General features: G+C 41.7%; 1 long non-coding RNA gene across 1 annotated transcript; it reads left to right on the top strand.

Moving 5' to 3' along the window:
- Window positions 1-449: 449 nt before the first annotated feature.
- On the top strand, window positions 450-15347 carry LOC138923344 (uncharacterized). Its single transcript, XR_011436829.1, has 3 exons — window positions 450-893; window positions 4156-4270; window positions 15008-15347. It is a non-coding gene; the product is annotated as an uncharacterized lncRNA (long non-coding RNA).
- Window positions 15348-16683: the final 1336 nt, after the last annotated feature.

Genomic DNA, 16683 nt, shown 5'->3' on the forward strand with positions numbered 1-16683 from the left:
GCCCTCTCCAGACGTTTTCTCTCTTAATTCTAACAATCCTTCTGGGAGGTCAGTTGATGTTGTCTAATTACCCTCATTTTATTGAGAAGGAAACTCAAGTTCAAAGAGGTTATGTGATTTGCCAGCTGGGGAGCCACCAAGATCACACAGAGCTTAGTGTCCAGACCCCGTGTCCTCCCTGTCACCCTTGCCTCCTCTCTGAGGATTGCTGGGTGCAGCCTGCAGGCTTCGAGCCAGTGATTTCTCACCAAAGCCACTGGCTCTTGGCTGTAACTTCTGGCCCCTGCAGAGGGCCGAGGATGTGGGCAGAGCCACAGGCAGCTCCAGGGGCCAGGCATTGCACAGAGCTCTGGGGAACCCCTCCTGCCAGCACCTGTGATGCCTGCTGTCTCTTAGCAACCATTAGTGGCATCGACAATCAGGGGCTGTGAAAGTGAGGCTGGATCCTGTTTCAGAGCCTCTGAGGTCTTCAGGAGGGATCTGCCCTTTCTCCTGCCAATTGGGTGCCCGCAGCCCAAGGGCAGCCTTGCAGCGCTCAGGCAGGGGCTCGGCGGCCTTGGCAGACCCTGCCCCTGCAGCAAGACTGGAGCTCTGGGCAGCGGAGGGTGGCCTGCTCCTTTCGGGCCTCTTTGCCAGGCACCGGGGTGTGAGCGGCAGAGCTGGGGCACGCTTGGCATTCTGACCCACCAAGGATTCCGGCAGATGCCAAGTCTCTGGTATCAGGGGAAATGACCTCAGAGCTTTGGCTGAAGCTGGCAGGCCACTGCCCAGACTTAAAGGTCCCTGGCAGGCACCTGTCACCCAAGTTGGATGGTCTCTTGTCCTCCCCCTGCCTCAGACCTTCCAGAAGGGAGCAGAAGATTCTGGGAAAGAAGCCTGGCTTCTAGGACAGGGTGAGACCTCAGAATTTCAAAGCCCCTTTTGTGATTGTTTGGCTCCCAGAAGTCTGAAAACAGTTTTCCTCTTGGACCAGTGGAGGAAAAGGAGACCTGCTGGGTGGGCATGGGCAGCTTGCGGTGGAGAGGCCTGAGCAAGAGCTCTCGCCATCAGAGGGCAATCACCGCCGCCCCGAGGGCGAGACACCGAAGTCACCGAAGTCAGGGTTGCTGTTGGTGCTGGCACACCTTCCAGGGCCCTCACCTCCTGCCTTTCCCTCCCCTGAGAGCAGCGTGGAACAGTTCTGTCACGCCCTCATTTTACAGCTGAGGAAACTCAGGGTCAGAAAGGTGGTTTGTGACCCATCCAGAACCAGAACCAAAGCTAGCCGGGGCAGAGCTTGGCCTCAGATGCGTGTTTTCCAATTTTTCCACCATAACCCTGAGCCCTGAGACAGCCATCAGCCAGTTCCTTTAAAAGAAGTCACACTGTGGGTGTGCTCACTTGTAAATTCTTTCACAGGGCCATTTATGTATTCATTCATTCATCACCAACATTTACTAAGCACTTTCTATGAGCCCAGCTCTTGGCTAAGGCCGAGGAGGACCCAAAGGTGGAGAAGGCCTAGTTTCCACCTCAGGAGGAGAAGAATTTGGGGATTAGGGAAAAAGAGGAATGGGTCCTGAACACACAGCGGAGGCTGATGACGCTGGGATGCAAGTAGGGATAGCCAACCTGTGCCTGGGGAGCTGCCAGGGTCGGGGGGTGTCCAGATGGGCTTCCTGGGGGAAGAAAGGGCTCTGTTTGGGAGCTGTGAAGACCCTTCTTCTTGAGGGATGAATTAGGCAACAGGCCTCAGCTCCCTGTTGGCACCATGCAGGCTGACGCTGGGGCTCTGAGCAGCGCTGCTGGCGCCCAGAGGCGTGTGAAGAGGAAGCCGTGGGCGCTGCTGCAGTGCACACGTACCCTGCTTGGCTGGAGTGGAATCTGTTCCAGTCAGCCCAGGATCGGCTCTGAGGAGCAAAGCATGGTGGGTCCCTGGTCAGGGCCCCGGGTCAGGCCCCTGGCCGGGGGGCAGTCCAGAAGCCTTTTCTTTCCCTGCAGCCATGTGTGGGTTCTCTGCCCAAGGCAGAGGGGAAGCTGGCTGGTTGCTCCAAATGCCTGCCCTGCTGGACCGTCTTTAATGCCCCAGTTTCTTCCTAAATAACATTACTTTGTGAAGGAGGCCAGGAAGCAGTGCATGTACGTATGTGTGTGTGTGCGCGCACCAAGAAGAGCAGGGGCAGACCCACCTCTCCCTTCGAAGATAGTCCTTCCAATGACTGCCTCTAACTCAGCAGACCCTCAGGAGGGACCGTGCGGCCAAACGCAGAGAACGCCGTGGAGGTCAGGCCACCTCTGGGCAAGGCTGGCCCTGCTGCTTACCACCTTTGGGGATTTGGGGAAAGTCACATCTCTCTGAACTTCATTTTCCTCCTCTGTAAAATGGGGATACAGTCATGTCTGCCTCATGGGAAGAGGTGTGAGTTTTTCATGAGATAATGTCCATTAAGTGACTGGCACACAGTAGGTCCTCACAAATGGCAGCAATTACCTGGCCAGGTAGATCACACATTTGAGCACTCAGGAAACGTCTGAAGAATGAACCAAACATTTTTCCTTTTTCTTTGCTTTCTCCGAATATTTGTTCTTTTCCTAAAAAGCTAATTGGGATCGGGAAGCTCTGATGCTTGGAAACAAGCAAGGAGGCCAGACTGGGGGCAGGGAGCGTGGCTGCTGTGTCCTCGGGGGGCTTGATCTGCCCAAGCTAAGCGCAAGGCCTGAGTGCGCAGCTGGGCCTGGAATCCCGGGACAGCTCTCCAGGGGGCCTGGGCTAGTGGGCTTTTCAGTTACTTGCCCTTTCTGATAGCAGCATATCTCATTTAAAAAACAACTTTATTCTGTTTTTATTATAAAAGTAGTTAGGTTCATTAAAATGAAAGCTTATATTGGGCTCATGGTATAACAGGCACTGTTCTAACACGTCTTAATTTATTGAATCTGCACAATAATTTTACAAGGTATCATGATTTTCCCTATTTTGTGGATAAATAAATCGTGACACAGAGAGGGGAAGTAACTTTCCCAGAGCCACTCAGCTAAGAAGGAACAGAGCTAGCTGGCTCCAGAGTCCCCGCTCTTACCCACGATGCTATCATGCCTTACTGTGCACGTGTGTGAAAATGCAGGTAAGTAAAAGTAAGTTAAAAATAACTAATATTCTTAATATCCAGGCATTCTTTCCGTTATTGCTAACCGTATAGTGAGGAGTTACACAACGAGTGAAGCCAGGCAAACACATTCAAATGCTGGCTTCACTGTTTATGGGCAGCACGACGTTAGCTTAGAAAGCAGGGAAAAATACTTTCATAACCTTCGGGATGGGGAAGATGTTTCTTAGCATTGATCCCGAAGACAGAAAACAAAGGGAAAAATGGACAGAGGTTACATATGACAGTTAAGAATGTCTGTGTGACATGGAGCACAAAACAACATGTAAAATCCAATGTCAACAAAAATAATAGTTGCTTCATATTTGATAGAAACACAGTTACTGTCTTTACTGTATATGCACAACTCTTTGAAAATTAGTAAGAAGTTGACCTCACTAAGAATGGGAGATTCTACGAAAGAGCTACAGATGACCAGTAAATGTATGTTCAACCTTACTATGGTCAAAGAAATGATCATTAAAATGATGAAAAGTTATTTTCATACATCAGATTCAGCAAGGATTCAAAAGACGGACAAGAGGCGGTGTTGGCGAGGGTTGGGGGGAGAAGATGCTCGCCTAGATTGCGGCGGGATAAAGGCCCACAGCCTGTCTGCAGACAAGTTGATCACATGTATCCAAATCCTTATCCACATGTGCAGCTTTTGACTTAATATTTTAATGCTAAATAATTTATTCTAAAGAAAAAATGTCAAATGGAAAAGATGTATGTGCTAGAATATGCGCTGGGACATTTTTAATAAAAGCAAAAGTTGAAAACAACTTAAATGCCCTTTAAAAGGTGATTTATTATGAAAAATACTGTAAAGCTACGGAGCAGATTATTATACAACTGCTGAAGAGGATAAGGTGGAGTTATATATGCTGATAAGGGAAAACGTCTAGGATAAACTGGAAACGCAAATTGCAGTATGTGGTCTTCTTTCGGAGTAAGAGGGTCTCCCAGCTGAGCCCTGCCTGGATTTTGATTTTGACTCTTCATTCAGCTGGTTTTCTGGTATTCGCAGAAGTTGAAGTGACTGGCATGCCATCTGGTAAATACGAGAGAGAGGTCCCTTTGGAAACGCCGAGAAAGAGTCGGGGAGGCAGAGGCTTTGAGACAAGGCTCACGTCCCAGCCTGTGTAAGTAAAGGGCAGCAGCAAAGATTTGGGGTGTTTTTGCGCATCTATAACTGTATTTATAGGCTTATTGAAGATTGGTATGTAGAAGCTACATTCATTAAAAAGTAAATACATTGAACATAAACATAGAAAACGTACAACTTGACGAATTTCCACAAAGTGAGCACGCTCATGTAACAGCCATTCAGATAGATTACTAGAAGAGGCGCCCGAAGCCCCTCTCACGCCCCCCTCAGCCACTCTGCTCTCCTCTGAGAGGACCACTCCTCTGACTTCTAATATCAGAAATGAATTTGACCTGTGTTTGAACTGTACATCAACGGAACCATAAAGTATGCACCCTTCTATGTTTAGTTTCTCTCACTCAACATTGTGAGATCCATCTGGGTGAACTAGTGGTTTCTTCGTGCTTGTTTCTGTATAGCATTCTTTTTCGTCTTCTCTCTCCTCTCCTTGATAACTGTTGCGCTGGCTAAGACTTCTACTACAAGGTTAAACAGGAGTGGTGAGAATAGGCATCTTTGTTCTGATCTCTGTAGACTGCTTTTAATATTTCACCATTAAGTACAATATTTGCTGTAGAATTTTAAAATTTGAGGTGAAATTCACGTAACATAAAATTAACTACTTTCAAGTGAACAATTTAGTGACATTTTGTAATTCACCACCACCTCTATGTAGCTCCAAAACATTTCTATTAGTCCAAAATAAAACCCGGTACCCACTAAGCAATTACTCCCCGTTCCCCCAAAACCCCCACCTCTGGCAACCACCACTCTACATTCTGTCTCTAAATCTATGGGTTTATCTGTCCTGAATATTTCATATAAATGAAATCACAAAATATGTTATCTTTTGTGTTTGACTTCTTTCACTTAGCAAGACATTTTCAAGATTGGCCCATGTTGTAGCGTCTATTGGTACTTCATTCCTTTTTATGCTGGAATAATATTCCATTATGTGCTATACCACAATTAATTTTTCCAGTCCTCTGTTGATAGACGTTTGAGTTGTTTTCATCTTTTTGGCCACTGTGAATAGTGCTGCAATGAGCGTTCAGGTATGAGGATGTGTTTGGGTACTATTTTCGAGTTTTTGGGGTATGTACACAGCAGTGGAGTTACTGGGCCATCGGGCAATTCTATGTTTAACCACCAAACAGTCTTTTCTTATTTTTTGAGGAATCATCAACCTGTTTTCTGCAGCAGCTGAAACATTTTACATTCCCCCCAGCAGTGTATTCCAGTTTCTCCACATCCTCATCAACACTTGTTATTTTCCACATTTTTGGTTATAGGCATACTCTTGGGTGTGAAGTGTGCTGTAGATTTTTTTTAACATATTCTTTATCAGATTAAGAGTTCCCCTCTGTCATGACATCACTTCGTAACATTCTTGACAAAACTGTATAACCTCAATCTAATCACGGGAAAATATCAGACAAACGCACGTTGAGGGACGTTTTACAAAATGAACTACTCTTCGAAAGTGTGAAGGTCATGGAAGACAGAGACAGGCTGAGGCACGGTCTCAGAGTGGAGAAGAGTAAGCAGACATGACAAGTAAATGCAGGGCGGGTCCTGGCTTGGATCCTGGATCAGAAGAGGACGTGAATGAGAAAACTAGCAAGATTTGAATAATGTCTATAAACCAGTTAATCATACATGTCAATGTTAATATCCTGGTTTCGATAATTACACTATGGGGATGTAAGATGGTAAGATTGGGGGAAGTTGTGTTCAGAGAATACAGGAACTTCCTGCACTCTTTTTGCAACTTTTCTGTAAGTCTAAAATAATTTTTTTAAGAAAAAAGAAAAAATGTTTCCTTCTATTCCTAATCTGCTATGTGTTTATTGTGAATGGGACTGAATTCTAGCAAGTGCTTTTTCTATATATATCTATGTTTTGTGTGATTTCCTCCTTTGTTTTACTAATACACTGAGTGATAGTGACAGATTTTTAACTGTTGGCCTGACCCTTTGCTCCTGGAATAACCTCACTTGGTCTTGGTCTGTTACCCTTTTTATATGTTGCTAGATTAGATTTGCTATTTTCTTGTTTTAGATTTTTTTTGCCCATCTATGTTTCTGAGAAAGATTGGTGGATAATTTTCCTTTGTTGTAACGTCCCTGTCAGATTTTGGGATTAATTTTATGTGATCTCATAACACATGTTGGGCAATGTTCCTTCACTTATTTTCCAAAAGAGTTTTCGTATGCCTGGTGTTATTTCTTCTTTACATGCTTGGTATATCACCGAGGAAGCCATGTGGGTCTGGAATTGTCACTGTAGGAAGGGTTTTAACTACAGATTTGAATTCTTTGCCCTTTTTTGGTGAGGAACATTGTCCCTGAGCTAACATCTGTGCCCATCTTCCTCCACTTTGTATGTGGGATGCCACCACAACATGGCTTGATGAGCGGTGAGTATGTCCGTGCCCAGGATCTGAACCCATGGACCCAGGGCAGCTGAAGCAGAGTGTGCAAACTTAACCACTACACCACCAGGTCAGCCCCCAGATTTGAATTCTTTAGTAAATATGGTTAAGATATTTTCCTTTCTTCCTTTCTTTTCTGTGTGTGAGGAAGATTGTCGCTGAGCTAACATCTGTGCCAATCTTCCTCTATTTTATGTGGGATGCTGCCACAGCATGGCTTGACAAGCGGTGCTAGGTCTGTGCCCGGGATCCAAATCTGTGAACCCTGGGCTGCTGAAGTGGAATCTGCCAACTTAACCACCATGCCACCAAGGCAGCCCAAGATATTTATATTTTCTTTTTTTTTTATTAACCTTGTGTCATTTTTGTAAATTGTGTTTTTCTAGGAATTTATCTATTTCATTTAAATGTTAAAGTTCACTGTTGTATTGTTTATAATATTCTTCTGCTATCTTTTTAATATACGGAATCTGTAATGATGCTCCCACTTGTTCCTAGTGTTGATATTTTGTGTATTTTGTATTCTTATTCTAGATCAGTTTTGCTAGGGGCTTATAAATTTGAATTTTAAAATGTTTATTGTATATTTGTTTTCAATTTCATTAATCTCTGTTGTTATCTTTATCATTTCCTCCCTTCTACTTTCTTTGCATTTAATTTGCTATTTTCAACTACTTGATCTGTATACTTAGATAATTGACTTTTGGTATTTCTTTTTTTCTGATACATATTTTTGAAGGTATACAATTTTCTCTAAACATGGCCCAAGCAACAGCCTAGAAGTATTGATATGTTGTTTTTATAGTATAATTCTTTTCAAAATACTTTCTGATTTCTATTGCAATTTCTTTTCCGACCCATGGGTTATTGATAAGTATACTGCTTTATTTGAACACTTTTGTAGATTTTCCTAGTTTTCTTTCTGTAATTCATATCTAGCTTATTTTCACTATAGTCAGAGACATACACCCTATATGATTTTAATTCTCTGAAATGTGTTGTGACTTGCTTTATGGCTAAGCATACCTTCACTTTTAAAATTTTTCCACATACGTTTGAAAATGTATATTATGCTGTTGTTGAGTGTAGTGTTCTATACGTGTTAATTGGGTGAAATATGTTAACCATGTTTATCTATAAATATTAATATATTAATATCAGGATATAAATATTCTTATTGACTTTTTGTGTATTTGCTTTATCAATTGAGAAGGTTGTGTTCAAATCTCCCAGTATGATGTGAATTTATTTCTCCTTTAAATTCTGTAGACTGTACTTTATATTTTTAGAGAAGATGTTATTAGGTGCTTGCAGACTTAGAATTGTTATACCTTGCTAGCGAACTGACCCTTTTACTATTACGAAATGCCTCTCTTTGTCTGATAATGCTCCTAGCTTAGAGTTGCCTGTGTCTGACATTAGAATAACCTCTCCAAGTTTCCTTTTGGTTAATGTTTCCTATTGGTTAATATTAATGTTTCTATCTTTTCTTATTCTCTTATATCCAACTTTTGTGTATCCTTATATTTAAGATTCTCTCTAAAAACAACATATAGTTTTTAAAATCCAGACTGACAATCTTTATCTTTTAATTAGCATATTTAGTCCATTTACACTTAATATTGCTATTCATATATTGAGACTTTCAATCTACCGTTTTGCTCTTTACCTGACTGGTTTAATGTTCCTTTTTCTCTTCTCTTCTCTTGGATTAATCAATAATTTTCAAAATGCACTTTCCTTTCCTATTAGTTTGTCAGTTATACCTTATTTTATTCTTTAAGGGGTTACATAGGGATTACAACATGCATCTTTGACTATTGGAATCTAACATAAATTAGTACTTTTATATTTTCTGGACAGTGGAAGGTCCTTAGAACATTTTAACTTCATTTATCTTCCTCACTTCCTTAATGCTATTTTACGTATTTTCTCCTGTATTCTATGTATTTGGGGGCTCTGTTGTTAGGTGCATATGTGTTTATAATTGTTACATCTTCCTAACGGATTGACTCTTTCATCATTTTATAATAGTATTTTATAATACTTTTCTTTGTCTTCAGCAAAAATTTTTGTCTTAATGTTTATTTTGTCTGATATTAGTATAACTACTCCAGCAGGCTTTGGCTAATATTTGCCTGGTATATCTTTTTCCATCCTTTTATTCAACCTATTGCATCTTTGAATCTAAAATATATCTTGTACACAGCATAGAATTGAATCATTAAAAAAAAAATCCATTATGCCAATCTCTGTCTCTTGATGGGAGTATTTAATCCATTTATATTTAATGTAATTACTAATAAGATAGGATTTATGCCTGTCATTTTGGTATTTGTTTTCTACATATCTTATGTCTTTTTTGTTACACTACTTTGCAATTACTGCTGCTTTTGCATTAAATAGATATTTTATTGTCTATCATCTTAATTTCCTTCTTGTTTCTGGTACTATACTTTTTTGAGTTATTTTTTAGTGGTTTCCCTGAAAATTATGATTAACATCTTCATTTAAAACAATTTAGTTTGGATTAATACCAATTTCATTTCAATCTTATACAAAAACTTTGCTTCAGTATAACTCTGTCCTCTCCCCCTCCTTTGTGTTATTATTGTCATGCAAATCACATCTTTGTACAAGACTATTAACATAGTTTTGTAATTATTGCTTTATGTGATTGTCTTTTAAATCAGATAGGAGAAGAAAAGAGTTACAAACAAAAATACTTTTATGCTGTCTTTTATATTTACCTATGTAGTTACTTTCACTGGTGATCTATATTTCTTTGTGTGTATTCATGTTATTGTCTAGTGCCCTTTCATTTCAGCCTGAAAGATTCTATTTAGCATTTATTATAGGGCAGCTCTACTAGTGACGAATTCTCTAGTAATGCCTAAATTTTTGAAATATACTTTTCCTGGAAATATAGTTCTTGGTTGATAGTCTCTCTCCACACCCAGCATATTGGCTATATCATTACACTGTTTTCTGACTTCCATAGTTTCTGATAAGTCAGGTGCTAATCCTATTGTGGATCCCCCTTGTTTGTAATGAGTTTTTTTTTTCTTGCTGCCTTCAAGAATTCCTATTTGTCTTTTGGAAGTTTGGCTGTGATGTGTCTTGATATGGATCTTTTTTAGTTTATTCTACTTGGAATCAGTGAGATTCTTGGAAGCATAGATTAATTTTTTAAATCAAATTTAGGAAGTTTGGGGGCCATTATTTCTTCAAATATTCTTTCTCCCCCTTTCTCTTGCCTCTCTCCTTCAGGGGGTTGCCATTATGTATATGTTGGTACACTTGATTGCATCCTTGGGTCAATGATGCTCTGTTCATTTTTCTTCATTCTTTTTTCTTTTTGTTCCTCGGACTGGATAATCTCATTGACCTATCTTCAAGTATGCTAATTTTTTCTTTTACCAACTCAGATCTATTGTTGAGCCCCTCTAGTGAATTTTTTATTTCAGTTATTATACTTTTCAACTCTAAGAATTCCATTTTTCAAAAATAACTTCTTTCTTTTTGGTGATATTTTCTATTTGGCAAGATGTCATTCTCATACTTTTCTCTAATTCTTTAGACAGGGCCCCCTTTTGTTCTTTAAACATGTTTATAACAGCATAAAGACTTTATCTAGTCAGTCCAACACCTGGACTTCTCTGGGACAGTTTCTATTGATGGTTTTTTCCCCCTATGTATAGGCTATACTTTTCTGTTTCTTTGCATGCCTCATAAATTTTTGTTGAAAACTGGACATTAAAATGATATAATGTGACAACTCCGGAAATCAGATTTCTCTTCTCTCCAGGGTTTGTTGTTGGCTTTGATTGTTTCCTTAGGAACTTTCTGCAGTAATCCTCTATTCTTTGTCATGTGTGGCTGCTGAAGTCTCTGTTCCATTAGCCTAGTGCTCAGCAAATGATTAGAGAGATTTCCTTAAATGCTTGAACCCCAAAAACCTCCTGGTCTTTGCAGAGGGGCTCAGTGTTTGTGTTGGGGCACACCTTCAACACTCAGCCAGAGCCTCAGAATCAGCCCCAGGTGAGAAACGAGGACCTTCTCAGGCCCTAATCTTCTTAGCCCTGTGCATGTACATGGCCTTCTAGATCCCTAGGAATATGTTGGAGCTTTTAAAAGCCCCTTATGGACATCTCATTCCCCAGATTTTCCTTTTACATTTTTTTTAAAGATTTTATTTTTCCTTTTTCTCCCCAAAGTCCCCTGGTACGTAGTTGTGTATTTTTAGTTGTGGGTCCTTCTAGTTGTGGCATGTGGGATGCTGCCTCAGCATGGCCCGATGAGTGGTGCCATGTCTGCGCCCAGGATTTGAACCAGCAAAATCCCGGGTCACTGAAGTGGAGCGTGCAAACTTAACTGCTCGGCCACAGGGCTGGCCCCTTTCTTTTATATTTTGGAGGCCAACTTCTTATTTGCCCTTTCTGGTATGACCTCCTCAGGCAGCTGTGAGTTTAAACAATTACTATTGACTGTTTTCAATAAACACCCTGAGGATAAGGTTTTTCTCATTGAGTGAGCTCTGAGTCAGGACGAATAAAGACAACTCCTGAGAATAGGGTTTTTCCAAGGGACTGTCAGACAAGTCAAATGGAGACAAATCTCGGAGGGGGGCTTTGTCAGGAGCTTCGCACCTGTTCCAACTTCTCCAGTGGCTTCTGGGCTACTGGTTTTAAGAGCCACCATGGTTGCAAGGCTCCTAGTTTTCACGCCAACCATAGAGCTGAGGAGAGGGTATGGGAATAGAGCAAGTTAAAGTGCTGCAAAACTCATTCTTGTTTCTGAGATTCAACATCTTTTCTTGAATAAAAGCTCCTTCATTGTTGTAAGCTTCTGAAAAAGCTGATTTTTAAGAATTTCTCTCAGTGTCCTCATTGCTGTTATGAAGGAGTGGATTTCTGGAGATCACTACTCCACCAGAAGGGCATGCTTCCCTCTATCTTGTGTTTTAACCTCTTGTCTACTTTAAACATCAAGAAACTATTATTATTATTTTATTCAGTTTTCATTTAGATTTAGTCATACGCTTACCTTTCTGCTGCTCATCTTTCCTTCTTGCACTATTGTGCCTCTATCTTTAATAATTTTCCTTCTATTAAAAAACCTTCATCAGTATTTCTTTTATTCTCATCTTCTAGAAAAGCATTCTCTTAGTTTTTGTTTCGCTGAAAATATTTTCATTTTACCTGCATTTTGGAAAGATATTTTCATTGAGAATAGAATTCTAGGTTGGCATTTATTTTGTTTAAGCTCCAAACAGATTCCATTTGAGTCTCCTCAAGGCTTCCATAATTTCTGTTGAAAAATTGTCAGTCTTACTCTTGTTCTTTTGAAAGTTATGTGTCTTTTTCCTCCCGCTGTTTGTAAACGTCTTCTTTGTCTTTGATTTTCAGCAGTCTTACTACGGTGTACTTAGAGTGTTTTCCTTTGTGTTTATTCTCTTGACATTCCTAGAGCTTCTTGCATCTATGGCTTGGTGTCTTTCATTACTTGCCATGTTCTCTTCAAACAGGGCTGCTTCCCCTTCCTCTCTTTTACTCTCATTCTGAAATTCCAACTCCATGTATGTTTGGCCTTTTCATCATATTCCACGTCACTTAAATTTTTCACTGAATACCAGGCATTGTGTATAAAAAATTGTAGAGATAATTTTAGACTCTCATGATGTCACTTTCCTCCAGAGAAGACTGACTTTGGCCTCTGCAGGCAGTTCAAATACATGCAGATGACCTTAGTCTACTTTGAGCCTGAGTTTGTTTGAAACCAAGTTTTAGTCCTTTTAAGGGTCTGACTGTTTCCATTTCACCTTTATTCCTAGAGTGTAGCACTTCTGGGGGCTTTACTACTCCTTGGTAAACACTGAGCTCCAACTTCTGTCTCCCTAGTAGTGTCAGACTGCTGAGAACTCTGCTCAGCTCCCAGGCCTTTGGGTCCAACACTGCTTATGAATCAGCTAAGACCCCAAGGGGAAGGCTCGGAGTCTCAGCCCTTGGCCCTTACCAGCCTAATGGCTACTACCTCAAAGGGGAGCCAGGCATAACGAACACCAGCTCACTTCAATGACCTCCCTTTTCTCCATCTTTTGGGAATTAAGCTCTTTAAGTCCTAGCTATCTTGAAACAACAGCAAAAATGTTAAAGTAAACTTCTTATTTTGGAATAATTTTTTAACAACAGAAAGTTGCAAATTAGTGTAGAGTTCCCATATATCTTTCATCCAGTTTTGCTTAATGTTAACATCTTACTTAACCTTGTTACATTTGCCAAAACTAATACATCAACATCAATACAACACTATTAAACAATCTACAGACTTTATTCAGATTTCATTAGGGTTTTCCTGATGTCCTTTTTCTGTTCCAATATCTAATTCAGGGCACAGCATTATGGTTAGGTGCCATGTCTGTAACACAGTCTGTAGCAGTTTTATCAGTCTTTATTTGTTTTTCGTGACCTTGGTAGCTTTGAAGAGTACTGGTCAGGTATTTTGTAGAGCGTCTCTCAGTTTGGGTTTAACTGATGTTTTCTCATAATTAGACTGGGTTATTGGTTTTGGGGAAGAATGCCGCAGATGCAAAGTACTCTTCTCATTACATCATATTGGGGGTACACGTTGTGGACTGGACGCCTGGGTCCCGCACATTTCTAGGTTGAACCACTAACCCCAGTGTGATGATGTTTGGAGGCGAGACTTTGGGAAGTAATTAGGTTTTGATGAGGTCACGAGGGTGGGACCACCATGATGGGATTAGTGCCTGTACGATTAGATACCAGAGAGCTACCTGCTTCTCCCTCTCTGCTGCGTGAGAACACAGCGAGAAAGCCGTCATCTGCAAGCCAGGACCACGGGTCTCACCAGGAACTATGCCTGCCATCGTCTCAACCCTGGACTTCCAGCTTCCAGAGCTGCAAGAAATAAATGCCCATTGTTTAAGGCACTCAGCTTATGGTATTTTGTTATAGCAGCCTGGACTAAGATAGTACATGATGTCAACATGACTTATGACTGATGATGTTGACCTTGATCATTTAGTTAAAGGAGTCCTTAGATTTCTCCACTGAAAAGTTGCTGTTTTTCCCCTTCAGCACTATATTTTTTGGAAGTGGGTATCTGAAAACAGCCCACACTCACAGAGAATTAAACCCTACCCACCGAAGGGAGAAGTATCTATTTATCTCGTTTGAAATTCTCCCGTATGGAAGATTTGCCCCTCAAATAGGTTTTTACTTTTGGTTTTATTAAACCAGTGTTTCTACTTGTTCTCAGTGCAAAAGTTGGTTTAATACAAGCTAGTCTGTTGTGGCTGGAAAAGAAGTCTGCTGCATTTATTTTTAAGAAATATATACGTTTAGAGAAAATTAGTAACAGTGATTATCGCTGGCATCTGTGGTGAATGGGCGTATGCATGACCATGTGTGTGTGGGGAGTTCACTTTCTATAGTTCTATACATTTATATATTTTCTAATAAGTGTGTGTTTTATTTTACAATCAGTAAAAACAATGATACTTTATGCATTTTGTAAAAATAACAGAATGAAATAGGGGCTCCATCTTCACTCCACTGATCTACAGTGTGTCTCTCAGTGAAGGAAAAAATTGAATTCACCGTCTATTATGCTGTTACACTATTATTACCATTTAGCCCTGAATCACATCTTTTCCTGTAGACTGCACTATTTGGACGTTTCGGGCACAAAGAGCTGCTCTCTTGGGTCAGTATGCATGATGCTAAAAAGCTGGGATCTGGAGTTCAAATTCTGGACCTACCGCTTACTGGCTAAGTGACCTTGACCAATGCTTATCTCTCTGTGCCTCTAGTTTCTTGTGAGAAAACAGAGGTAATCATTATATCTACCTCTGGGCTTGTTTTAAGGAACAAATGAGATAATGTATAACAAGCTGCCTGGTGCCTCACCCACAAAGTGCTCAGGTCGGGTTAACTATGGTTATTATTAGGGACCACGTGTAGGCTCAGAGTGGGGTCAGCCTTAAGCTTAGTCATTCTGGAGCTTTCTCTTTACTGCATCTCTTTTTGGAATCCTGCTTGTTGTCAAGGTCTTTCAGATCTAATTTTCTCTGTAATTTTGGTTGCTTAGCAATAGAGCAATTTTCCATAATGACTAAGCATTATAAGATATGTAAGTGAAATAACAAGCCAGGAACAGGTCCAGGCCCAAGGGGTTTGCTTTCACTCTTGGTGCTGTGACAGTGGAGTTTTTTCTTTTTTTAATCAAGTAAACAAGCCGGCCAACACTCTTCAGTTGCGCTGTGATCTCTCCCAGTGTGGAATCAGGTCTCACCCCCAAGGATCTGGAGCCGAGCCCAGTACCGGAGGGGTGTCAGGCTGAGCTGACTGAGGATGCTGGCACGTCTGAGATCAGCAGATGCTGGGACGGAGGACCCCCCACCTGCTAGGAGCGTGAGGCATCAGGGGCCCAGCCAAACACCACATTGTTGTGGAAAAGCACTGAACAGCGTCTGCAACGCGATTAGCTGGTTAGCTCCCCGGGATCCTCTTTCGTTTGTCTTACGGAGCCCAATCGTGTGGTTCGGATGTGCTGGACGCTCCGGCTCCAATAAAGACATCAGTGACTGTGAATAAATGAACGTTTGCATTTCCAAGTAGTGGATTGAAATTTGATAATTTCCTATTTCCCCAGCAGCATCTCATTATCCCGAAGCATCTCCTATCCTATTTGTTTGATTCTAAGCCCAGCACTTCATTTAAATGAACAGGTTTTAAGGCCGTAAAAGAAAAAGAAAACTGAATGTTGACTGGGAGTCAAGAAACCCGGGTTTCTTCTCTCTGCCTGGGATGACTATGATGACAGGTTTGTCGTGTTCCAGGCATTGTGCTAGTTTTATATACGTCACCTCAATTCCTTCTCCCCCCTAAATAGGCAAGGTCACCGTTATCTTGTACCCGTCCTTGGCCTAACTGCTCAGTCATGGGATCCAGCCCGAACATTTGCCCAGTTGCTGTCCACTCCTGAAGGCACGGGTTTGCTTTTCCTCTTGGCAGTTAATAGAAAGTAAAAATGGTACCTGTCAATATCTATCCCTTACATATGAGATTTCGAACCGTGAAGGCTGTGCTGGCCCACACGTGGGTCTTGCCTGAGACCTCCCTCCCCCTCCACTCTTCTCCTCCTCCTTTCTCTCCTCTCCTCTCCTGGCTGCAGGCCTCAGTGGTTGGTGAGCTGTTTCCACGGACAACACTTCTCACGCTAAATGCATGGTGTCTTGTCCAACACGACCTCTCCAGCTGTGCATCCTACAATTCAATTCAGTTCTGACACTGTCTACCCGGAGTTAGCATCAGATCCCACAAGTTAAGGGCTCAGTCCCACAAGACTGCCACTTGAGATGCCAGTTGCAAGTCCCAGCTTGTTATTGGTACTTCTGACCAACTGGCTATGAATTCACGGGGCTCCCACAACCCCTTCCTCGGGTTTGCTAATTCACTAGAATAACTCACAAAACTCAGGAAAGCACTTTACTTATGATTTCCAGGTTATCATAAGGGAGTCAACACAGAAACAGTCAGTTGGAAGAGACGCACAGGGCAAGGTATGGGGCGGGGGGCACCACCCTCCAAGCACTTTGATATGTTCACCAACCCGGAAGCTCTCCAAACCCCATGGTGTAGGGTTTTTATGGAGGTTCCAGTACATAGGCATGACTGATTTAATCATTGACTCTGGCTGATTAACTCAAGCTCAGCATTCCCCAGGGGTCTGAGGGTGGGACTGAAAGTTCCAACCCTCTCATCATGCCTTGGTCTTTCTGGTGACCAACCCTCATGCCCCCAGCCACTAGTTGTGTCATTAGCATACAAAGGACACTCTTATCACACTGGAGATTCCAACCATTTTAGAAGCTGAATGCCAGCAACAGGATCAAAGACCAAATATTATTTTTCATAGTATCACAGTTGCGCCCCTGCCCCCACCTCCCC

Source organism: Equus caballus, chromosome 3 (assembly GCF_041296265.1).
Source record: "Equus caballus isolate H_3958 breed thoroughbred chromosome 3, TB-T2T, whole genome shotgun sequence".
Classification (NCBI taxonomy): domain Eukaryota; kingdom Metazoa; phylum Chordata; class Mammalia; order Perissodactyla; family Equidae; genus Equus; species Equus caballus.